This window comes from Macaca fascicularis, chromosome 9 (assembly GCF_037993035.2).
Source record: "Macaca fascicularis isolate 582-1 chromosome 9, T2T-MFA8v1.1".
NCBI lineage: Eukaryota > Metazoa > Chordata > Mammalia > Primates > Cercopithecidae > Macaca > Macaca fascicularis.
The window spans coordinates 139465727-139484453 of NC_088383.1; the positions used below are offsets into that span (position 1 = coordinate 139465727).

Genomic DNA, 18727 nt, shown 5'->3' on the forward strand with positions numbered 1-18727 from the left:
TTGACCTACAGGGCCTTGTAAATGTCCTACAGCCCGGAGCTTGGTGACAGGGCCCAGAGAGTCCATGGCCTGGGGGCTGCTCCCTGTTGGTGGTTGGTGGTCCTGGCTACCTGCCGCGGCCTAGGCTTGATTTTTGATTTGGACCTTCCCAGGGGCCTCTTCCTGCTGTCTGGAGCCTTGCATTGGAAGAATTACTTTGCCTACCACCTCACTTGCTTTCAAACAATTATTTATTTGGAGGAAAAAAAAGTCTTTTCTCAAAGGGCCCAGTCTACATTTTCCAACTTCTGCCAAAGCTGGAGTCTGAGCCATTACTTTGAAACCAAGCTGTGAATGGCTCATTCCTCACTAATTCCCAAATGGGAATCTCAATGTTTGTTTACTTTCTTAAAAAATTCACATTTAGCCTGAGGCTCAGCTGAAGGAATTTTAAACATTCTTTAAGAGCCGTAAAGATGAGTTGGGAATGAAATGACCACTCAACTTTAACTAGAGCCATCATTTTTTTTAAAAGCATGTCATTAAGTACACGGAGCTCGGTTGTGACTGAGGAATGATCTCCAGTCGCAGGGAGAATGTTAATTTCATTGGACATGTCTCTTGAAATGAATTTGTGGTTAAGGAACCATTTTTGAGCCAGGAAAAGCCCTATGAGAATGAACGGCATTAGGATTCTGTGCACCCAGTCTTTACTGAATGTTTAATGTGGTCAGGGAATTGTGCTAAGTGCTGGGCCCTGGCTCACCCTGTAAAACCAGCTACTGCTGTGTGGGGACAGCCGGCCGGAGAGCCAGGGCTCAGCGGATCCAGTTGCAATGCATTTTCTAAGGTAAATACATTCAGAACAATAAATGCTTCCCCAGCTCGTACTGGAAAAACGCTCACTCTAGGGCTGGAAACACAGAATTAGGATGTGCTTTATTTAATCCAGGAGCGTTGACTTCCTTGCGCATCCTCTCAACCAATGTCCCAGCCCCTCCGAGTAATTAATAAACCAGTCACAAGAACAAACATCATAAAAGGTTTGAGCTTGGGGGAGCAGAGCAGGAGAGCGTGGGGTACAGCACAGCCGCTGGGTTCAGACATCCTGCCTGGGAGTCTGCTGGTCTCTCCCTCGTTATCTGTCTATGGGGCTCGGTGTGGACCCTGAGTATGGACAGGGGTGTGGGACACTGTAAATCCTGTGTGTGGACACCAGGTGTGGACGCTGGGTGCGGACCCTGGGTGTGGTGGACACTGGGTGTGGTGGACACTGGCTGTAAACCCTGGGTGTGGACATAGGGTGTGGACCTTGGATGTGAGTTACTGGGTGTGGACCCTGGGTTTGGACACTGGGTGCAGACCCTGGGTGTGGTGGACACTGGGTGTGATGGACACTGGGTGTGGACCTTGGATGTGGACACAGGGTGTGGACCTTGGATGTGAGTTACTGGGTGTGGACCCTGGGTGCAGACCCTGGGTGTGGTGGACTCTGGGTGTAAACCCTGGATGTAGACATGGGGTGTGGACCTTGGATGTGAGTTACTGGGTATGGATCCTGGGTGTGGTGGACCCTGGGTGTGGTGGACACTGGGTGTGGTGGACACTGTCTGTAAACCCTGGATGTGGTGGACACTGGGTGCGGACCCTGGGTGTAGTGGACTCTGGGTGTAAACCCTGGGTGTGGACATGGGGTGTGGAACTTGGAAGTGAGTTACTGGGTGTGGATCCTGGGTGTGGTGAACACTGGGTGTGGACCCTGGATGTGGTGAACACGGGGCGTAGTGGACACTGGCTGTAAACTCTGGGTGTGAACACTGGGTTTGGGTCACTGAGTGTGGAATCTGGGTGTGGACACTGGGTGTAAACCCTGGGTGTAGACCCTCGGTGTGGTGGAAACTGGGTGTGGAGCCTGGGTGTGGACACTGGGTATGGGGTATGGACCCTGGGCAATGGACGTGGGTCTGGGACCCCGTGTGGCCCAGTGCTGGCTGGTGTGCTCCAGGCTCAGATCTGCTCTGTGAGTGGGTAAGCCTCTCCCTCCCTCCCTACGAGCCTCCTGAGGCCTGAGGTCCTGGTTGGCACCCACGCTGAGGGTTCTAGGATGCTTGATTTTGCTTAATTCTCTTGTGAATCTCTGGATTCCTCCTTCCCTTGTCTGAAGTCAGGAGCCCTCACGTGTGGGTTCATCCCTCTTCCCGCTGCAGCCCGGGGACAGCTCTGGGCTGCTCCGAACCTGGGGAGCAGGTTGTCAAATCCATCAGGGTGGAATGCTCAGCAGAAGAAATTGCGCCACAGGGAATTTGAGGCACCTGTCCACGTGGGGCTGTCCTGGCCCTTCTGAAGATAAGCCCTCCTCCTTGCAGACACTGAGGAAGGCGGGCAGGGATCCTTCCGCTCGGTGGAAGATGGGCCGGGATTTCACAACCATAACTGGGCTCAGAGCGCTGAGAAAGGAACGCTTCCTTGAGAGTTAAAAACTGAGTTAAACAAATTGTGTTTGGACTTTCACACTTCATGGAAGGTACCTTTCAGGCATTTGCTAAACTCACAAAAATAATGCCTCAAGAATGCATCTGTTTTTCAGCATAACTTTTTGGAGTTAAAATACACACGGCTCTGCTTCTTAGGCTTCTGCTGAATCCAAGGGGCCTCAGGGCCTGAAGACAAAGCTACCTCCTCCCACTCAGGAGGGCCCGAGGAGCAGACGCAGAATCTTGGGGCCCAGCCCATCTGCCCCTCATGGGCCTGTGACCTTGGGCTAGCTCCTCTGCTGTCTGTGCTCTGGTGTTTGGAAGTACAGCTAACAATACAATTACTAATTTTAACTACTGTTCATGAAATGCTTATAAGGTGCTACACACTGCATGAAGCCTTGTGTGCATTTTAAAATTTAACCTCAAATGGCCCTGGGAGTGAACATTGTCATCTGGATTATGGGGGAGAAGCGATCTCAGCTAAGCGGCTGGCTGGCCTGACCTCACAGCTTATGTGAGGCCAAGCCAGGATGCAGCCCCGGGGCTCGGGAGGACTGCTGTTGGGGTCCGCGTGTTTCCTAAACAAAGGAATGAACACGCAAGACAACACAAGACAAGACAAACATGGCGGCCGCCTCGAATGGCGCGCTCTGCTTTATTTTATACGGTCATTTGTGGAATGTTGCCAAGTCACAAGACACATTGTTGTTTTTCTGACCTTTCCCTGACTTTCTGGATTTTCAAGATGTTTACACATAAACAAGCCCCCAACGCTCTGCTTCGTTTGCAAGAGCAGGACTTATCGGGAACGCCCTGCTTCGTTTGCGAGAGCAGGACTTATGGGGAACACCCTGTTTGCAAGCATGAAGTCCTCTACAGACCGCCCTGCTCCACCTTATCTGTTGGCTCTCCACTTGCCTCAACTGATAGCAGAGGAGAGAGAATAGGAGCATGGACGTGGAGTGGGGCTGGATCCGGAGTGATAGATGTGAGGGGCTGAGTTGATGCTTTTCTCTATTTTCATGCATGTTTGAACATTTCTATAAGAAGCAAAGTTGAGGCATATTATCATATAGATGGAGAAATAAAGACTGACCTAGGGATAACACACAAGAAGTATAGAAGTATTTTCTGGTTTGAATCAACCTTTGGATGTCTCCCTTTTTGGAGTGTAGAGGGGTGGAGCCTGGCTTCAGGGCTGTGCTGGAAGACAGAGGGTTGGCATTTCCTCAGTCTGTCTGGCTGTAGGCACGACTCTTTTGACACAGGAGGCAGTATCAATTTAGACCCAGAGAAATCTCAGCAATCATGCCACAAGCAGCCGCTTTTCTCCAGAGCCTTGTCTGTATGTGCAGGTATGTGTAGTTGTGTGTAACTGTGTTTAAGTGTACATACACACATGCATGGATTTGTGTGTGTTTGCATGCATATATGTGTTCAGGTGCCTGTGTGTGTGAACATGAATTTATGTGTGTACACATATTTGTGTACATGTGAACACACATGTGCATACTGTGTGAGCAAAAATGTATTTACTGTGTATATAAGTGCATATGCATTTATATGTATGTAAGAAAATAATCGTTCTCCAATGCTTACAAAGAGCAAGCCCAGGGTTTGTTATGGTGTGTGGTATGTGATGGTGCTCTGTTCCATAAATCCAAGCAACTAATTGTAATATTGGATGGAGGGGCTCATCTGAAAAATAGAGACAGAAGCCTTGTTTCAGCCCTGTAGATGATGGTTTATGGTTGCCATTCTTCTCTTTACATTTAATTGCCTTTGTTTTGTTTTATGTATGATTGCAGTAAAGAATTAAACAAAAAGTAAAACTCGGCCAGGCTTGCTTCTGGTATTGCCATAGCCTGCGTTAGGTGATGTTTTGCACAGTTCATGTTTCTTGAGCACCTCCTAGGTGCTGGGCCCGCACAGGGCGCTCTGAATGCTGTAGTGAACCAGCCACGTGGCATCAAGCCCGAGAGCACAGTGCTTCAAAACGGCAAACCCAAGTGTGGTAGAGACTGAGCTTGTGCTTCTTGGGGCTAGTGGCCCATTTAGAAGCCTCCTTCCATGGGGCGATCGTCCCCCATGAGGACCAGTGAGAAGGCAGTTTGTGGGGAAACCAGCCAGGTGACACAGGGATGCTCAGGGCAGGTGGCAGTGACTCAGTCTGGTGGAGCTTCAGGGCTGGTGCTTTCCCGGACACTTGCCCCAGGTGTCTGGCCATGCCTCCTGCATGTGAGCTCAGACACGGCCCACAGCTGTCTTTTCTCTGGGAGAGGAGCCCAGGCTCTCCAGCCTGGCACTCTAGGAAAGGTGATTGAGTTGGCCATGGTTTGCCGGAAGGCCTTTCAGGAAAGTGAAACTGAAGGAAGGATGAACTTCTCCTTCACCTTGGAAATTCATAGTCCAGATCGCCAGCATTCAGGAACCCCACGGGCACAGGGTGGAAGCGTGCATTCACACTGTTCCCAGCTGCAGGGAGAAATGCAAAGATAGGGAAGGAATGGCAGGGGCAGAAGGGGAAGCCGACCCAGGTTGGGCCTTTGAGCATCTGTGTCCCTCCCCGAGGTCCCTGCCCAGTCCCCCACAGGCCAGGGTCAGAGGGGTGAGCTGGGTGCATTGCTCAGGGAAAGCCCACCAGGCTCAGAAGAGCAGCCTTGGGGTGGTGGAGCTGGCCTCAGAGTGCCAGCCGGGCCTTGTCTGTGGCTCCTGCAGCCCACACACTGGTTGGACACTTCCAAGCGAATAATGGAGAGGAAGGGGGAAGAAGACTTCTGTCGATCCCTTAATATGCTGTGCACAGCAGCTGCCGGATCCCAGGTAATTTATTGGGGTCTGAATTTGGAAATTTTTTGATGAAATGGGTAATTTTCACTGACCATTTAGCTCTGTTTCTCTTTTCCTCCCAAATCCACAGTTTCCAGGACATGGTTGGGGCAGCCAAGCCGAGGAGCTGCTGGACCTACAGAACTGCGAGTCCCACAGTTTCCCTGTGGATTCTGAGTGACACGGCGGCCCTGGCTCGAACCAGCCCCACCGTTTCCCCGTGGATTCTGAGTGACATGGCAGCCCTGGCCTGAGCCGGCAGGACAGTTGCTGGCTGCCTGTGCTCCTGTGGACCCAGGGCCTGTCTCAAGGCCTGCCTGCTGTCAGTCAAGCATGCTGGCGGATGCGGGGCCCTTTCCCTCCACACGTCCAATCGTGATCAAAGGAGGATGAGCATGGAGAAAAGTGTCCTTCCAGTTCATTCAGAGAGCAACCTTCTGCATGATGACTTCACTAGTACATGGGATGGAAGGGAAGGGTTTCCTCTTAAGCCATTTGCAGCATTTCACCCTGTGCCTTTTCTGCATGAATCTGGAATCCCCACACTTGTAGAACATCCAACAAGCTTCCTTCCTAGTTCCTTAGACTCAGGTCTAGGAATCAGATACTTTTTATGTATTATCGATGGCATCTTATATGAGTAAACTGCATCCCTCATGCAGTCTTGCAATCCGACAGTTTCAGCCTATGAAGGTTTTGTTGCTGGCGGGGACAGCTGGCTGATTGTTTGAACCCTAGGGCAGAAAAGCACACTGAAAAGGCGGAACATTTAGCTTTCAGTAAACTCGTTACATCTTACACTTTATTTACGATGGTGGTTTACTCAGACTCTAAAGTTATTTTCTTATTTATTTTGCAGAACATTCTGATGTAAAATCCCATGGATTTTACGGTGTGCTGCACAGACCCACGGCACAGTGAGTGGAAAGTCATCCAAGCGTCTAGTCTTCCTGGGTCAGCAGTATAGAATGGGTTCAGGAGTGTGTGACTCTTGTACACTTCAAAAGCCTGGAGACAAGTACTTCCCAGCTGTGCGGCAGAAGTGGGCCTTGGGTACAGAGCCGGAAGATTCCAGATTCTCTGCATCGCTGACCCAGAGCTGCCTCCATATCCCTGGCTGCTCAGAGAGGCCTGAAGGCCCCAAGAGCAGGTGCAGGGGAGCGGGTGGCTCTGGCCGTTATATATTGAGGCAGGGCCGCTGGCTCCTGCTTCGACCTCTCTGCCTTTGAACTGGTTGTCCTGGGACAGGTGGGTGTCAGCATGGGTGTAGGGGTGTGGAAGGGGATCATGTCCTGCAGACGGACATCTAGCCAATGGGGATGCTGTGGGAGTGCGTCCTGGGGTCACTCCAGGCTATCTGGATTTTCTGAGTACAAGCATTCAAAACATTCTGGGGTTACAGCAGAGGCATGGCCTCTGACAGGCAAGGATGACATGTGGCCAGACACACCTGGAGGTTGTGGGAAGTCTGTCGCTTTAGGAACCCTGTGGCCGGGCTCAGCCTAGAGCAGGGAAGAGGTTCAGGGAAGGTCTATGGTATGCCTGGCACTAGCCCTGTGCAACCAGGCCCGTGTGGATGGTCCAGGCCACGGCCAAAGTGAGGCTTTTATCTTAGAAACATGGAGGATATTTCCATTTTTTTATGCACCATTTTATGAATCAACCACATAATCATTGGTTCCTATAGCAAGAATTTCACCAGATTCTACATTTTATTCATTCATTGGGAAACGCTTGCTGCCTTCTCTGTGCCAAGACCTGGTCCAGGTTCTGGAGATGCAAAAACAATGAGCTGTGGTTCGTGCTCTCTGGAGGTACCTGAGCTGTAGAAGGGAAAAAGGTACATGTGCTCAGCATGGTGAGATGGTTCATCAGCGTAGGTCTACACCCAGATATGTGGAGGCTGGTGCCAGATCTCAAGGGATGGTCCCTTCTTGGAATCAGAATTGTCTGCATAAAGTGGTGGTGGGATGAAGAAACCTGGGGTGAGGCAGCGGCCCTGGGGGCTGGAACCGGAAAGGTCCTGAGATGCTTCTGGTCAGGACTCAAACTCCAGGAAGGGATGCTTCAATGTGAGACACTGGTGCCTCCTTGGTGAGGTAGTGATGGGGGCACCACTGCCGTGCTCGCTCTGGGGATAATTCCCCCCAGGGGGTTTGGGCTCAGAGGCAGGGCCCCACTGCATGTTGGAAAGACAAGGTGTGGTCTTTCAGGAGATTGGTCACATAGAGTGAGGACTAAACCTGTGAGCTCACAGAGGAAAGGGCCACAGTCAGGTCCTGGCTCTGCCTCCTTGAGCAGCTGCTCGGTCTTGACCTGCCTCAGTTTCCTCATCCATGAAATGGGAATGTTGGCATTATCTGCCTTGTGGCTTTCTCACGAGGGTTAATGAGAATGTGCAGTGCCTGTTCCATTGTAAATGCTCAATGCATTGTCCTGTGGTTGTTCTTAGAGTCTTCCAAACTTACTCTATGGGAAGAAATAATCATTTAACAAGCAGAAATAATCTGTGGGGACATAATTTTCATTTTTGTAAACAATTGTATCTCTTCTTTACTTGAAATAGGTCAAAATCAGAATATGTAGTAAATTTAGCCTCCAAAGTTTAGCTAAATGTGGTAATACCTGATGATCTAACATGGGCTAATTATGCTTTGGGGTCATCTAACGGGACTGTTCAGATGTAGTCATTGATCACTGCTAAAATCCTCACAAATATTTGTGTGTGGTTATTGTTCAGTAATAGCAACCCCTTCAACTCCAAATACAAGCTTCGAACAGGTTCAATGATGGGAGCTGCCCGAGGGACCCAGGGCATCTGGTTTACTCCCAGGAGAAAAGTCACAGCAGACTCAATTCATCACTTTTTGCTGGGAAGCTGCTTCTCTCATGAGATGAAGTCGTGGCCGTCGTAACTCTTCCCTAAACTCTTCCCTACCAAACTGAGCGCGCTCCCTGGCCTCTGTTAATGAACAGCGACTTCACGTCCAGGAAGTGCACTGCTTGTTGTGAGGCAGAAGATGACGTGGATCCGGGCCAGGTGTCCAGGAGGGAATTCTGACATGTGAGGTCCAGGAGAGGATCTGGCTCTGTGGACTCAGGGCCCAGGCCAGGCAAGTGCTGGATTCGAGATTGGCCTTGGTTCTCTCCTAAGGAGTGTCTGGACAAGGGAGTGATTGACAATTGTGTGTGTGTGTGTGTGTGTGTGTGTGTGTATAAGATCATTGACTTGCTGGTTAATATAAATGACAAATGACAAAAATAGAACCCTTTCGTGTAATTCCCTACCCTGGACACCCAAGATCCCAAAGCAGGATGCCATCATTTTCTTATCATAAACTGTGCCCCAGGCAGAGCAAAGGTGGTCGTGGCCACAGGACTCCTGCACTAGTGGTTCCTGCTGCCATCCTGCCCTTCTCCACTGCAGCCCCAGAAACTCCCTGTCCGTCTTATGTCTAATTTCACTGGAAATCCCCCCTGGGTGGTTTGCTGGTATTTTCTGACCTGAGATTCAATCTCAGCTCTTCACTGTCCCCATCTCTTAGCAGATCTCACTGGCTAGGGTTTGAACTGGTGATGCCAGTTCAATCTCTGTAAGGACACGGTATCTGGGAGGCAGAGCAGACGTAGTCCTGGAACACACAGATTGGGCTGAGCCTCACCGCCTGGCTGGGCCTTGCTCTCCTGGTTAAGACGGGTGGGTTAGCGGGCCTGAATGGGGATCCTGGCAGCCTGTCCACTCTCCTTTCTCAGAACCCACTGCTCCTTCTCGCTGCCCATGTGATCTCTGACCAGGAGTTTTTTCTCTAAGTTCTGGCCTGTGGTATCCTGAGGACCTACCTGGGAGTAAGTGTGTCCTGGTGCCCCACTGGCTTGGAAGATTGAAAGAGATCCCACCATGTGCCCTCCTGGGGAATGTCGCGGGTGCTGGGCCAGCCTGAGTCCTCGTGGGAAACAGATGCATCCTCAGTTTGTGGAATTTAAGGAGAGTTTAATAAGAGGATAATGTGAAGGTGGGCGGAGTGTGGGGCGGGCACAGTGCTTTGTGCTGGACATGGGATCGCGGGGCATGTACCATGCTGTGGATTGAAGAGAGAAGGGGGAAGAACAGCTGGTGGAAATGAGGGGCATGGGGAATCTTGCAGGAGCTGTGTCCTTCACCCAAGGAAAGCACCCAGTCTGCGGGAGCCCTGCAGGCAGAGAGCAAGGATGGGTAGTGTGGATAAATACTCCCCCTTCTCTCTCCTCCCCCACTGCCTCCCTCCCATCTCCTGACAGGGCTTCCCAGTGGCTGAGCCCACCTGGAAGCCAGGCAGGTAGCCTGGTGAAGCCTTGCGGGTGGGCTGCTATGCAGCACCTGGTGGGGAAGGGTGACGAGTGCTTTTGCAGAAACAGAAGCTGTGTGCTGCACGAGGAGGTGGAGGCAGCTGTGGCATCCTGGGCTTGCTGCAGTGTCCCTGTCCACAAGTGAACCAGCCATTTGCTCTCACTGTCTTTGGGACACAGGTTTGAGGTGTGTTGGCCTCTCTGGCTCATCCTAATAACTGTGCATGGGCTGCCCAAGCCTGGGAGACACGGGTGTGAGCAAAGGGGAAACCCAGAGCCTGGGACCTCACATGCTGGCCATGAGAATCCACAGACAGTGCTGGGAACCGTCTGCAATGTGTGCTTGTGGTTCATGGGATGGGAAATACCATGGCTGAGCGGTGAATACCAGCATCTCAGAGGTGGACGCAGACACAGCACATGGGAGGGCAGGCAGGGGGCGGGGGATGAGCGGGCAATTTGGAAATGGAAGATGGAAGGCAGACCGGGCACTGCTGAGAACTGCAGCCTGCTGGTTCCAGGCTGCATCCGCAGGGTGTGCCAGGGGCCGCCGACATCCGGTGTGCATCCGGAGTCTCACCCGGCTTGGTTGTTGCCTCATAGAGTTTTGCTGACACTAATTTACTGATTCATTCGCTCAGCAGCGTTGATTGCGCACTATTGTTTGATTGACACTGGTCTAGACACTGTGGGGTATGAACATTGCCTAAGTCTTGATAGGTGTTTTCAAGGATATTTACATCTGGCAGGGAAGATTAGAAGCATTTACTTACATATGCACAAGAAGCCAAAATAGGGGACTTTCAAACATGCACTGCAGACCTACTCTGGGGAGGGGGTTATGGGTGGTGGGAGGGGTGGTGTGTCAGCTGCTACCTGGAAGGAAGCAGGGGGGGCGGGGGGCAGTGTCAACATTTTTCTTTCTATTTTAAAATATATTATGTAACCAAAACAGGGTGTAAAAATATATGCACTCAGTGAATTGGTTCACTGTGACTGCCACAAAAGATTACCATGAATCTGCTGGGTTAAAACAAAAGAGATTGATTCTCTTATGGTTCTGGAGGCCACAAGTCCAAAATTGAGGTGTCAGCAGAGCCATGCTCCCTCTGGAGGCTCTAGGGGAGAAGGTTTCCCTGCCCCTTCCAGCTTCTGGGGGCTCCAGGTGTCCCTGAGCTTGTGGCCACATTGCTCCAGACTCTGCCTCCATCTTCACACGGCTCTCTCCTTCTCTCTGTGTCTTCTCCACTTCTGTCTCATATAAGGATACTTATTTTTTACTTAGGACTCACTTGGTTAACCAAATGATCTCTTCAGAGTCGTCATTTATTTTCATCTGCAGAGATGCTTTTTTTTCTTTTCCCAAATAAGGTCACTTCGCAGTGTAATGGGGTATAAGATGTGGGTATATCTTTAGAGGGTACCATTTCACCTGCTACATCTAGTTTAAAAATAATGGTAAGATAAAGAGCCACAGGGCTAAATCAGAATGTTCTGGAAACTTAGAAGCTTTTGGTGTAGGGTAGCCAATAGTTCCACTTTGCCCAAGACTGTGCTGGTTGTAGCATTGAAATTTCTAAACCGTAGGAAATTTCCCATTTCCAAATCTTAGGAAATTTCCCATTTCTAAACCTTAGGAAATTTCTCATTTCTTGGCAAAACCGGGCAGTTGGCCATCCTACCTCCCAGTGTTCCACCCCGATCACCTTTCCCTCTGTCTTTCTCTCCAACTCTCTACCCACCAAACACTGCCCTCAAAGTCAACTGAATCCCTTGTCCTTCCTTACGGTTGCCCCACCTCTATGTGTGTCTCTAAACAATAGACTGCTTAGTTTCTCTCTTTTTGAAGTTACACACAGGTAACTGCACAGTCTGGAATTTGTTTGCTTCTTTTGCTTGATGTGGTGATTTTGAGATTCATCCATGTCTGTGCATATGGCAAATCTATTTTCACTGCTGGAGAACATTCTCTCGTCTGAGTATACTGCACTTATTGTTGGTAGATGGGCATTTGGGTATATTCTGCCTGTCTTACCTGTGAATTGTACTGCTCCAGACATTCTCCTATGTATCTTCTGGTGCACTGGGCAGCCTTTTCAAGGGCCTATGCCTAGGCGCCTTTGCTTGCTGGGGTTTTGATAGGGACACATTTAACCTATTAGGTGATGTCAAACTTTCAGCAAAAAGGAAGCAGCTCTTTGCTTTCCCCCCAGTGGGGACAAGAGCCTGTTGATCCATGTCATCTTCATGCTGGGGCCTTCAAGGTTTCCCGCCTTCTCTAAAGGCATGCGATGCTTCAGGATCATAGTCAGTCTTGATATCTGTTCAAGGAATTGCCCTGCCCAACACTGATCACCATGGTATCCTTTTGCAGGAGTGTGTTGGGCTATTCTTGGCCATTTATTTCTCCATGTATGATTTACAATAATCTTTTCAAGTTCCATATGGAAAGCAAGTCTCCTGGGGATTTGGGTTAAATTTGCACTGGATGGTACATCAAGGTGAGGAGAAACAAGCTCTGTGGAATCTTGAGGTTTCCTGTCTAGTACTATGGTCTTTATCCCTCCTCTGGGTCTTCTTTAGCTCTTTTAAATAAAGTTTTGTAACTTTCTCTGAAAGATGCTTGTGGATATTTGGTTATGTTTATTTCTGGATACTTCATATTTATATTGCTGTCACAAGTAACATCGTGATGGTCCTAAATTATATCAACAAATTAGTCTATATTTCTCTTTTCCAGAGGTGGGGCTTAACTCCCCATCCCTTGAAAGTGAACTGGATTTATCTATTTGCTTCTGATGAAAAGATGAAAGCTGAACCGACAGTGTGTGAATCCAGGGACAAGGTTGCAAAGTGCACCATGGCTTTGGGCTCTCTCTCTCTTTTCTCCCCCTTCCCTCCTTCTCCTCTCCCTCCTCTTCCTCTTCTCTTTCTCTGATTACTTATTCTGGGGGAAGACAGATTGTAAGGACATTCATTTGTTCTTCGAGCTGTAAGAACATTCAGAGAGTTCTGATGAGAGGCCCACGTGTTTTTGAATGTTTTTAGGCACTGTCGTATTCACTTTGATAATATTCTGTAGGAGTTTGCGTCTATGTTCACAAGTGAAATTGGCCTGCAATTTTCCTTTCTGGTCCCTGTCTGCTTTTCATATTGAGATTCTGCTAGCCCCATGATATGACTTAGATGATTTTTCTGGATCTCTCTTCTAGTTCACTAATTTTTTCTTCATCTGCATTTAATCCACCAATTAATCCGATTATTGAGTTATTTTTAATTAACCTTTTTATTCTGAGATGATTGTAGGTTCATATATGGTTGGAAAAAAAGAATACAGGGAAATCACGCATATTCTTTACCCAGTTTCCCCCAGTGGTAACAGCTTGAAAGACCATAGTACAATGTTACAGCCAGGATATCGACATTGATACAGTCATTTCCATCCCACCGGATCCCTCAGGTTTCCCTTTTAGGCCCATGCCTACTTCCATCCCCAGCCTCATACCTGATCACTGGCAACCACTAATCTGTTCTCCAGTTCCATAATTTTGTCATTTTGAGAATTCTATAAATGAGATAGTATAATGCATAACCTTTTGAGATTGGCTTTCTTCCGGAGCATAATTCTCTGCAGATTCATCCAGGTTCTTCCTTGTTATCAATAGTTTATTCCTTCTTATTGCTGAGAAGTATTCCATGGTATGAACAGATGCACCACAGCCTGCCTATCCATTCACCTGCTGAAGGACATCTGGCTTGTTTCCAGTTTGGGACTTTTACAAACAAAATTGCAATAAACATTTGTGGATGCGTTTTTGTGTGAACTTAAAATTTCAGTGGATTATTCTATACTTCTCCCTTTACTATACTTTTCTGAGATAAATGCCCAGTAATGCAATTCCTGGATCTGGAGATTTATTTATTTATTTGTTTTTGTGGGGGGTAGTTTTTTAAAGTAGAAATTCAATTTTCTAAACCCAGAGCTATGCAAATGATCTATTTCATATTGGGTGAGCTGTGGTAGTTTGTTTTTTTTGAGGAACTGGTCCATTTTGTTTAAGATTTCAAATGTATCTTGTGGAGCTTTCTTTGTTTTATTCCTTTATTATTTTTTGAAGTCTGCAAGATTTTTTGTGATATTCCTGATATTGGTAATTTGTGTCTTCTCTCATTTCTCTTTGCCAATCTTTTAGGAAGTTTGTCAATTTTATTGATCTCTTCAAAGAACAAACTCTTTGCTTCATTAGTTTTCTCTGTTTTCTGTTTTCAATTTCATTAATTTCTGCTTTTATCTTTATTGTTACCTTTCTACCTTCTGCTTGTTTTCATTTATTTTGCTCTTCTTTATCACGGGGCTTGAGATGTAGGCTTAGATTACTGATTTGAGACCCTTCATCTTTTCTAATGTAAGCATCTAATACTGTGAATTTCCCTCTCTGCATGGCAGTAGCTTTGTCCTACAAATTTTGATATGTTGTATTTTCATTTTTATTCAGTTCAGCATAAATTTTTATTTTATTTGAGAATGTTCTTTTGAACCGTGAATTATTTAGAAGGGTGTCATTTCATTTCCAAATGTTTCTATATTTTTGTGCTATTTTTCTGCTATCGATTTCTAATTTGATTCCATTGTGGTTGAAGAATACAATCTTTTAAATCTGTTGGGATCTGTTTTATGGCCCATGAGGTATCCTATTACAATATATCCCATGGACACATAATAAAGATGTGTATTCTGTTGGTCTGATGGTAACAGGCCATCAGAACTTATTAACATTAGTGTCACTAAAGTTGGTATACAACCCCCTGCTGTTAAATTTGACTGGCTTAAAAACGTGAATCCTGCTGTTGTTTGGCAGAATGTGCTATAAATATTGTATATGTTATATTGCTTGGTGATATTTTAAACTTTTTTGTATTATTGCTGATTTTATGTTTAATTTTTCTATCACAGTTGAGAGAGGGGTAATGAAATTGCCAACTACAATGTAGATTGTTTATTTCTCCTGTCAGTGCTATCAATTTTTAACTCCACGAATTTTGCAGTTCTGCTGTTTGATGCATACACATTTAGGATTGCTATGTCTTCTTGGTGAATTGTTTTATTATTACATAATATTCCTTTCTATCTCTGGTAATTTTCTTTGCTCTGAAGTATTCTTGGTCTGAAATTAACACAGCCACTCCTTTCTTTTGATTGATACTTGTCTGAAATGTCTTTTCCCATCTGTTTACTTTTAGTCTGTTTATTTCATTATATTTGAAGTAAGTTTCTTTTAGACAATATATAGTTGGATCATGTTTTTAAACATACTTTGCCAATTTCTCTCTTCTAATTGGTGTATTTTGACCACTTTCATTTAATGTAAATATTGAAATGTTAGGATTTCAATGTCATTTTAATTTTTGTTTTCTGTTTGTTCTTTTTTTTTTTTCTCTGTTTGCTATTTTTTCTGTCTTCTTGTGGCTTCCATGAGAATATTTTAGAATTCTATTTTGGCTTTAACCATAGTATTTTTGGTTGTATCCCTTTGTATAGCTTTTTAAGTTGGTTTATCTAGGTATTATATAAGCTGTCACAGCCCACTGGTGTGGGCCATTTATCAGTTCGAGTAAAGTATAAGAAACCTCACCTCTCCTTTTATCCCTTTACCCTCCCTCATATATAATATACTTTTCTTAAAATTTTCTCTACATGTATTCAGAGCCACATTAGGCAGAGTTATGATTTTTGGATTAACCCTCAAACATAACTTACAAGATTTGAGAAGAAAATAAAATATATTATATTTGCCTATGCTTTTGCATGCCGAGTGCGTTCTTCCATCGTGATGTTCCAAGTCCCCTGATTCTCTTCCTTCCTGTTTAGAAAATTTCCTTCAGTCATTCTTTTCAATAGGTCTTCCGGCAACAACATTCTCTTACTTCTGTTCTCCAAGAAGGTCTTATTTCCCCATCATTCTTGAAAAATATTTTCACTGGATAGAGAATTTTCATTACTGAACAATGTGTGATGCTTCCTTTCTTCCTTTCACAGTTGCTGCTGTGAAATCCACTGTCATTCCAATAGTTTTCCCCTGGAGGTAAGGTGCCGTTTCTCTTCTCTGCTTTCAAGATATTTCCCTTCTCATTAGTTTTTGGAAACTTGACTATAATGTGGCTTTGTATGGATTTCTTTGGATTTATCTTTTAGGGTTTGCTTAGCACTGGAAGTTTTAGGTTTATGTGTTTTGCCAAATGTGGGAAGTTTCCATCGATTGTTACTTCCAATTCTGTTTCCACCTGCCCTTGGTGGCACCCATGCTAGGACGCCTGTTACAGCCTCGCAGGTCCCCGAGGCTCTGCTCACCTGTTTTAGTCTATTTTCTCTCTGTTGGTCAGATCGGGCAGTTTCTTTTGTTCTACTAATTCTTTCCTTTGTTCCCTCCATTCTCTTGGTAAGCCCATCCTTTGGGCTTTTAACATTTTAACCACTATATATTTTTTTCAGTTCCAAAATGTTCATTTGGTTTTTATTTACATCTTGTATTTGTTAAGACTTTTGATTTATTATATGAGACTCTATTTCAAGCACGTCCAAAACATTTTTTGATGGTTGCTTTAAGAAGTCTTTTGTCAGGTAATTCTAGCATCTCTGTCACCTCAGTGTTAACCATGGATTGTCTTCTTTTCATTCACTTTCAGAGCTTCTTGGTTCTTGTTATCATAAACGATTAAAAAAAAATGGAATCCTGAACATTTTAGGTACTATGTTGTACGACTCTGAATCTTATTTGAAACAGGAGTCACAGCTGGCTTTCCCTGACGCCACTCTGGCAGGAAAAGGGGCTGCTGTCCTGTTATTGCCAGGTGAGGCTGGAACTCCAGGCTTCCTATTTGAGCTCCATTGGCTTCTAAGGGGCTGCGCCTCATGACTGTGGGTTGGGGTGGAAGTTCCAAGTCCCCACTAGGCACCCACTGATGACTGCTCAGTTCGGGTGTGGAGTGTGGGAGTTCCTCATTACTTCTCCCCATGTGGCCCCAGAGGAGGAGGGCCAGCCTTGTTTCCACTGGATGCTGGTAAGATTCCTGACTTCCTACTAGGTGTCCTGACACCACCCAAGCAAGGAGCAGGAGGGGGTGGGGAAGGACTTTCTCATTCCTGGATCCCTCGGGCTTCCCAAATCCCAAACAGCAAGAAGGGGAGGGGAGGGTGTCTTGTTCCTGCTGGGTGGGGTGAAGGTTGAGGCTCCCCTTATGGGCTCCATGGATATCCTAAAGGGGTCCTTCTTCTGCCTCTGGATATAAATGTTCCAGCTCCCTATGAGGTCTTCTCTGACACTGTCTTGCAGTGGGGAGGTTGAGGCACCTCCATCAAACCACGTGAAAGTGGAAGTCCAGGCTCCCCACTTGGCCTTGGCTAGTATCAGTGGCCGAGGTGGTGGGTAGGGGAGGGGTGACACAGATTTTTTTTCTGTGATAGTCAGCTAGAGTGGAGCTCCTAAAAGTTTTCTGTCTTTCCAGGCTGCCTCTGTCCTGATCTACTGCTTGCAGGGAGCAAACTTTAGTTGGGGCTTTCTTTGTCTGCACCTGTGGGTATTTCCAGATTGCTGGCTGCTTCCACCTGAAGTCTGAGATATGTAAAGTGAAAGAAAGCCCTGAGAACTCACCACTCTGTTGTTCTTCAGGTCCCAGGGTCCCTCATCCATCTGTCTTTTCTTTACCCTTCAGAAACTGTGTGTTTCCAAGAACAACGTCCAGCGTCTTTAGTTACACTCGGCAGGTGGAATGATGCCTCCGTTCCAACTTCCTGGACCTGGAGATCACTGAGCTTTTTATTTTAATCATCATATTTTTCATCTTTAGAAATTCTTTTTTAAAAATCATTTGTGCTCCTTGTTTACAGCTTTCTTCTTTTATTTCTTTAAAATATCAATCATAATAAACGTCTGCATGTCTGCTTCTGTTGCTTTGCACTCACGCGATTTATTTTCTTACTTAGGAGACAGGTTGCTGTTTTCCCTCAACGCTACCCACGAACTTCTTTGAGAGGTGGGTTGAGATTTATTTCCTCCAGAGGCTGCACACTTACTTCTTCCTATTGTCCGGGGCATTTCCACTAGGCACCGAAGTAATTAAAATTTCCTGTTTGAAGTTTTTTGATCTATTCTACAGTGAATTCAGACAGCAGACCTGGAAGAGGACTGTCTTGTGGTTTTCTGGGAAAGTTTTTCTCCTTCCCCCATGTGAGAGTTGAGACAAGCACATTTATTTGTTTTCTGTGCGGCAAGGGTTATTGCTTGCTGTATGTAAAGGTGGACACAGCCCTCTGAGTTCTAGCTTAATATGGAAACCTCCCTTGGGATTACCCAGTGGTCCTTGGGTTTTGTCTGCTGCCCCCATGTGTGTCCCGTGCAGCCAGCAAAGGAGAAACTCCAGGCTCCCAAGGCTCTGCAGAAACCCCAGGGCAAGACCAGCTTTGGTCCTACCTCCCCTGGCTTCCATTTACATATTGTTTTTGTCTTCACAGAATACTGTATGCAGCCAGCACTAAAATGACAGAGTCCTCACGCACCATTGTAAGTATCCCCTGTGAGAGGGCCACTCAGGGAAGCTGTTCTGCCATCCTGCCGCTCACAGGAGGTGGGTGGGATTTACACGTGGCGGCTGCCAGAGCTGGAGATCTCCTTGGGACTGTACTGAGATAAGGGCCTGCTGGGACTGGCAGGTAGAGGCCGGGCAGGCTGGAGATTTTTCACAGGAAAGGGGGCCTGATGAGATGATGATAATCATAAGACGTTAGGAAGCTCTGGCAGGTATGGGCCGGATGAAGTGAAGCGAAACGTGGAGCTGGGAGTGTCATCGTGGTTGGGGCAGCAGATGAGCTGCCGAAATTGGGGATAGAAGGAAGGAGCAGGTAAGGGTACTTCGCGGGACTGTAGCACTTGGCAAACCCCTGCATAGGTGGGTAAGGCTGGTAGAGAAGTAGGGGGCGGCTCTGGGAGTCTGACAGGGCCCGAGGTGGAGGGTGACACTCTACAGAAGGAAGAAACCAGGAGGCGCCAGCGAGGGCAGAGGGGAGAGGCAGCGCCTGGGACTGGTGGGCTGTGAACATCCCAGACGTGCCTTTGGGTGTG

The 18727-nt window shown here is 46.9% G+C and overlaps 2 long non-coding RNA genes across 2 annotated transcripts; both read left to right on the plus strand.

Annotated features, from left to right (window-relative positions):
- Window positions 1-748: 748 nt before the first annotated feature.
- LOC141407616 (uncharacterized) lies at window positions 749-6086 on the plus strand. Its single transcript, XR_012417299.1, has 2 exons — window positions 749-829; window positions 5377-6086. It is a non-coding gene; the product is annotated as an uncharacterized lncRNA (long non-coding RNA).
- A 229-nt stretch (window positions 6087-6315) lies between these two features.
- LOC135965210 (uncharacterized) lies at window positions 6316-18255 on the plus strand. The gene is made up of 3 exons (XR_010578126.2): window positions 6316-6533; window positions 17593-17642; window positions 18121-18255. It is a non-coding gene; the product is annotated as an uncharacterized lncRNA (long non-coding RNA).
- The last annotated feature ends 472 nt before the right edge of the window (window positions 18256-18727 follow it).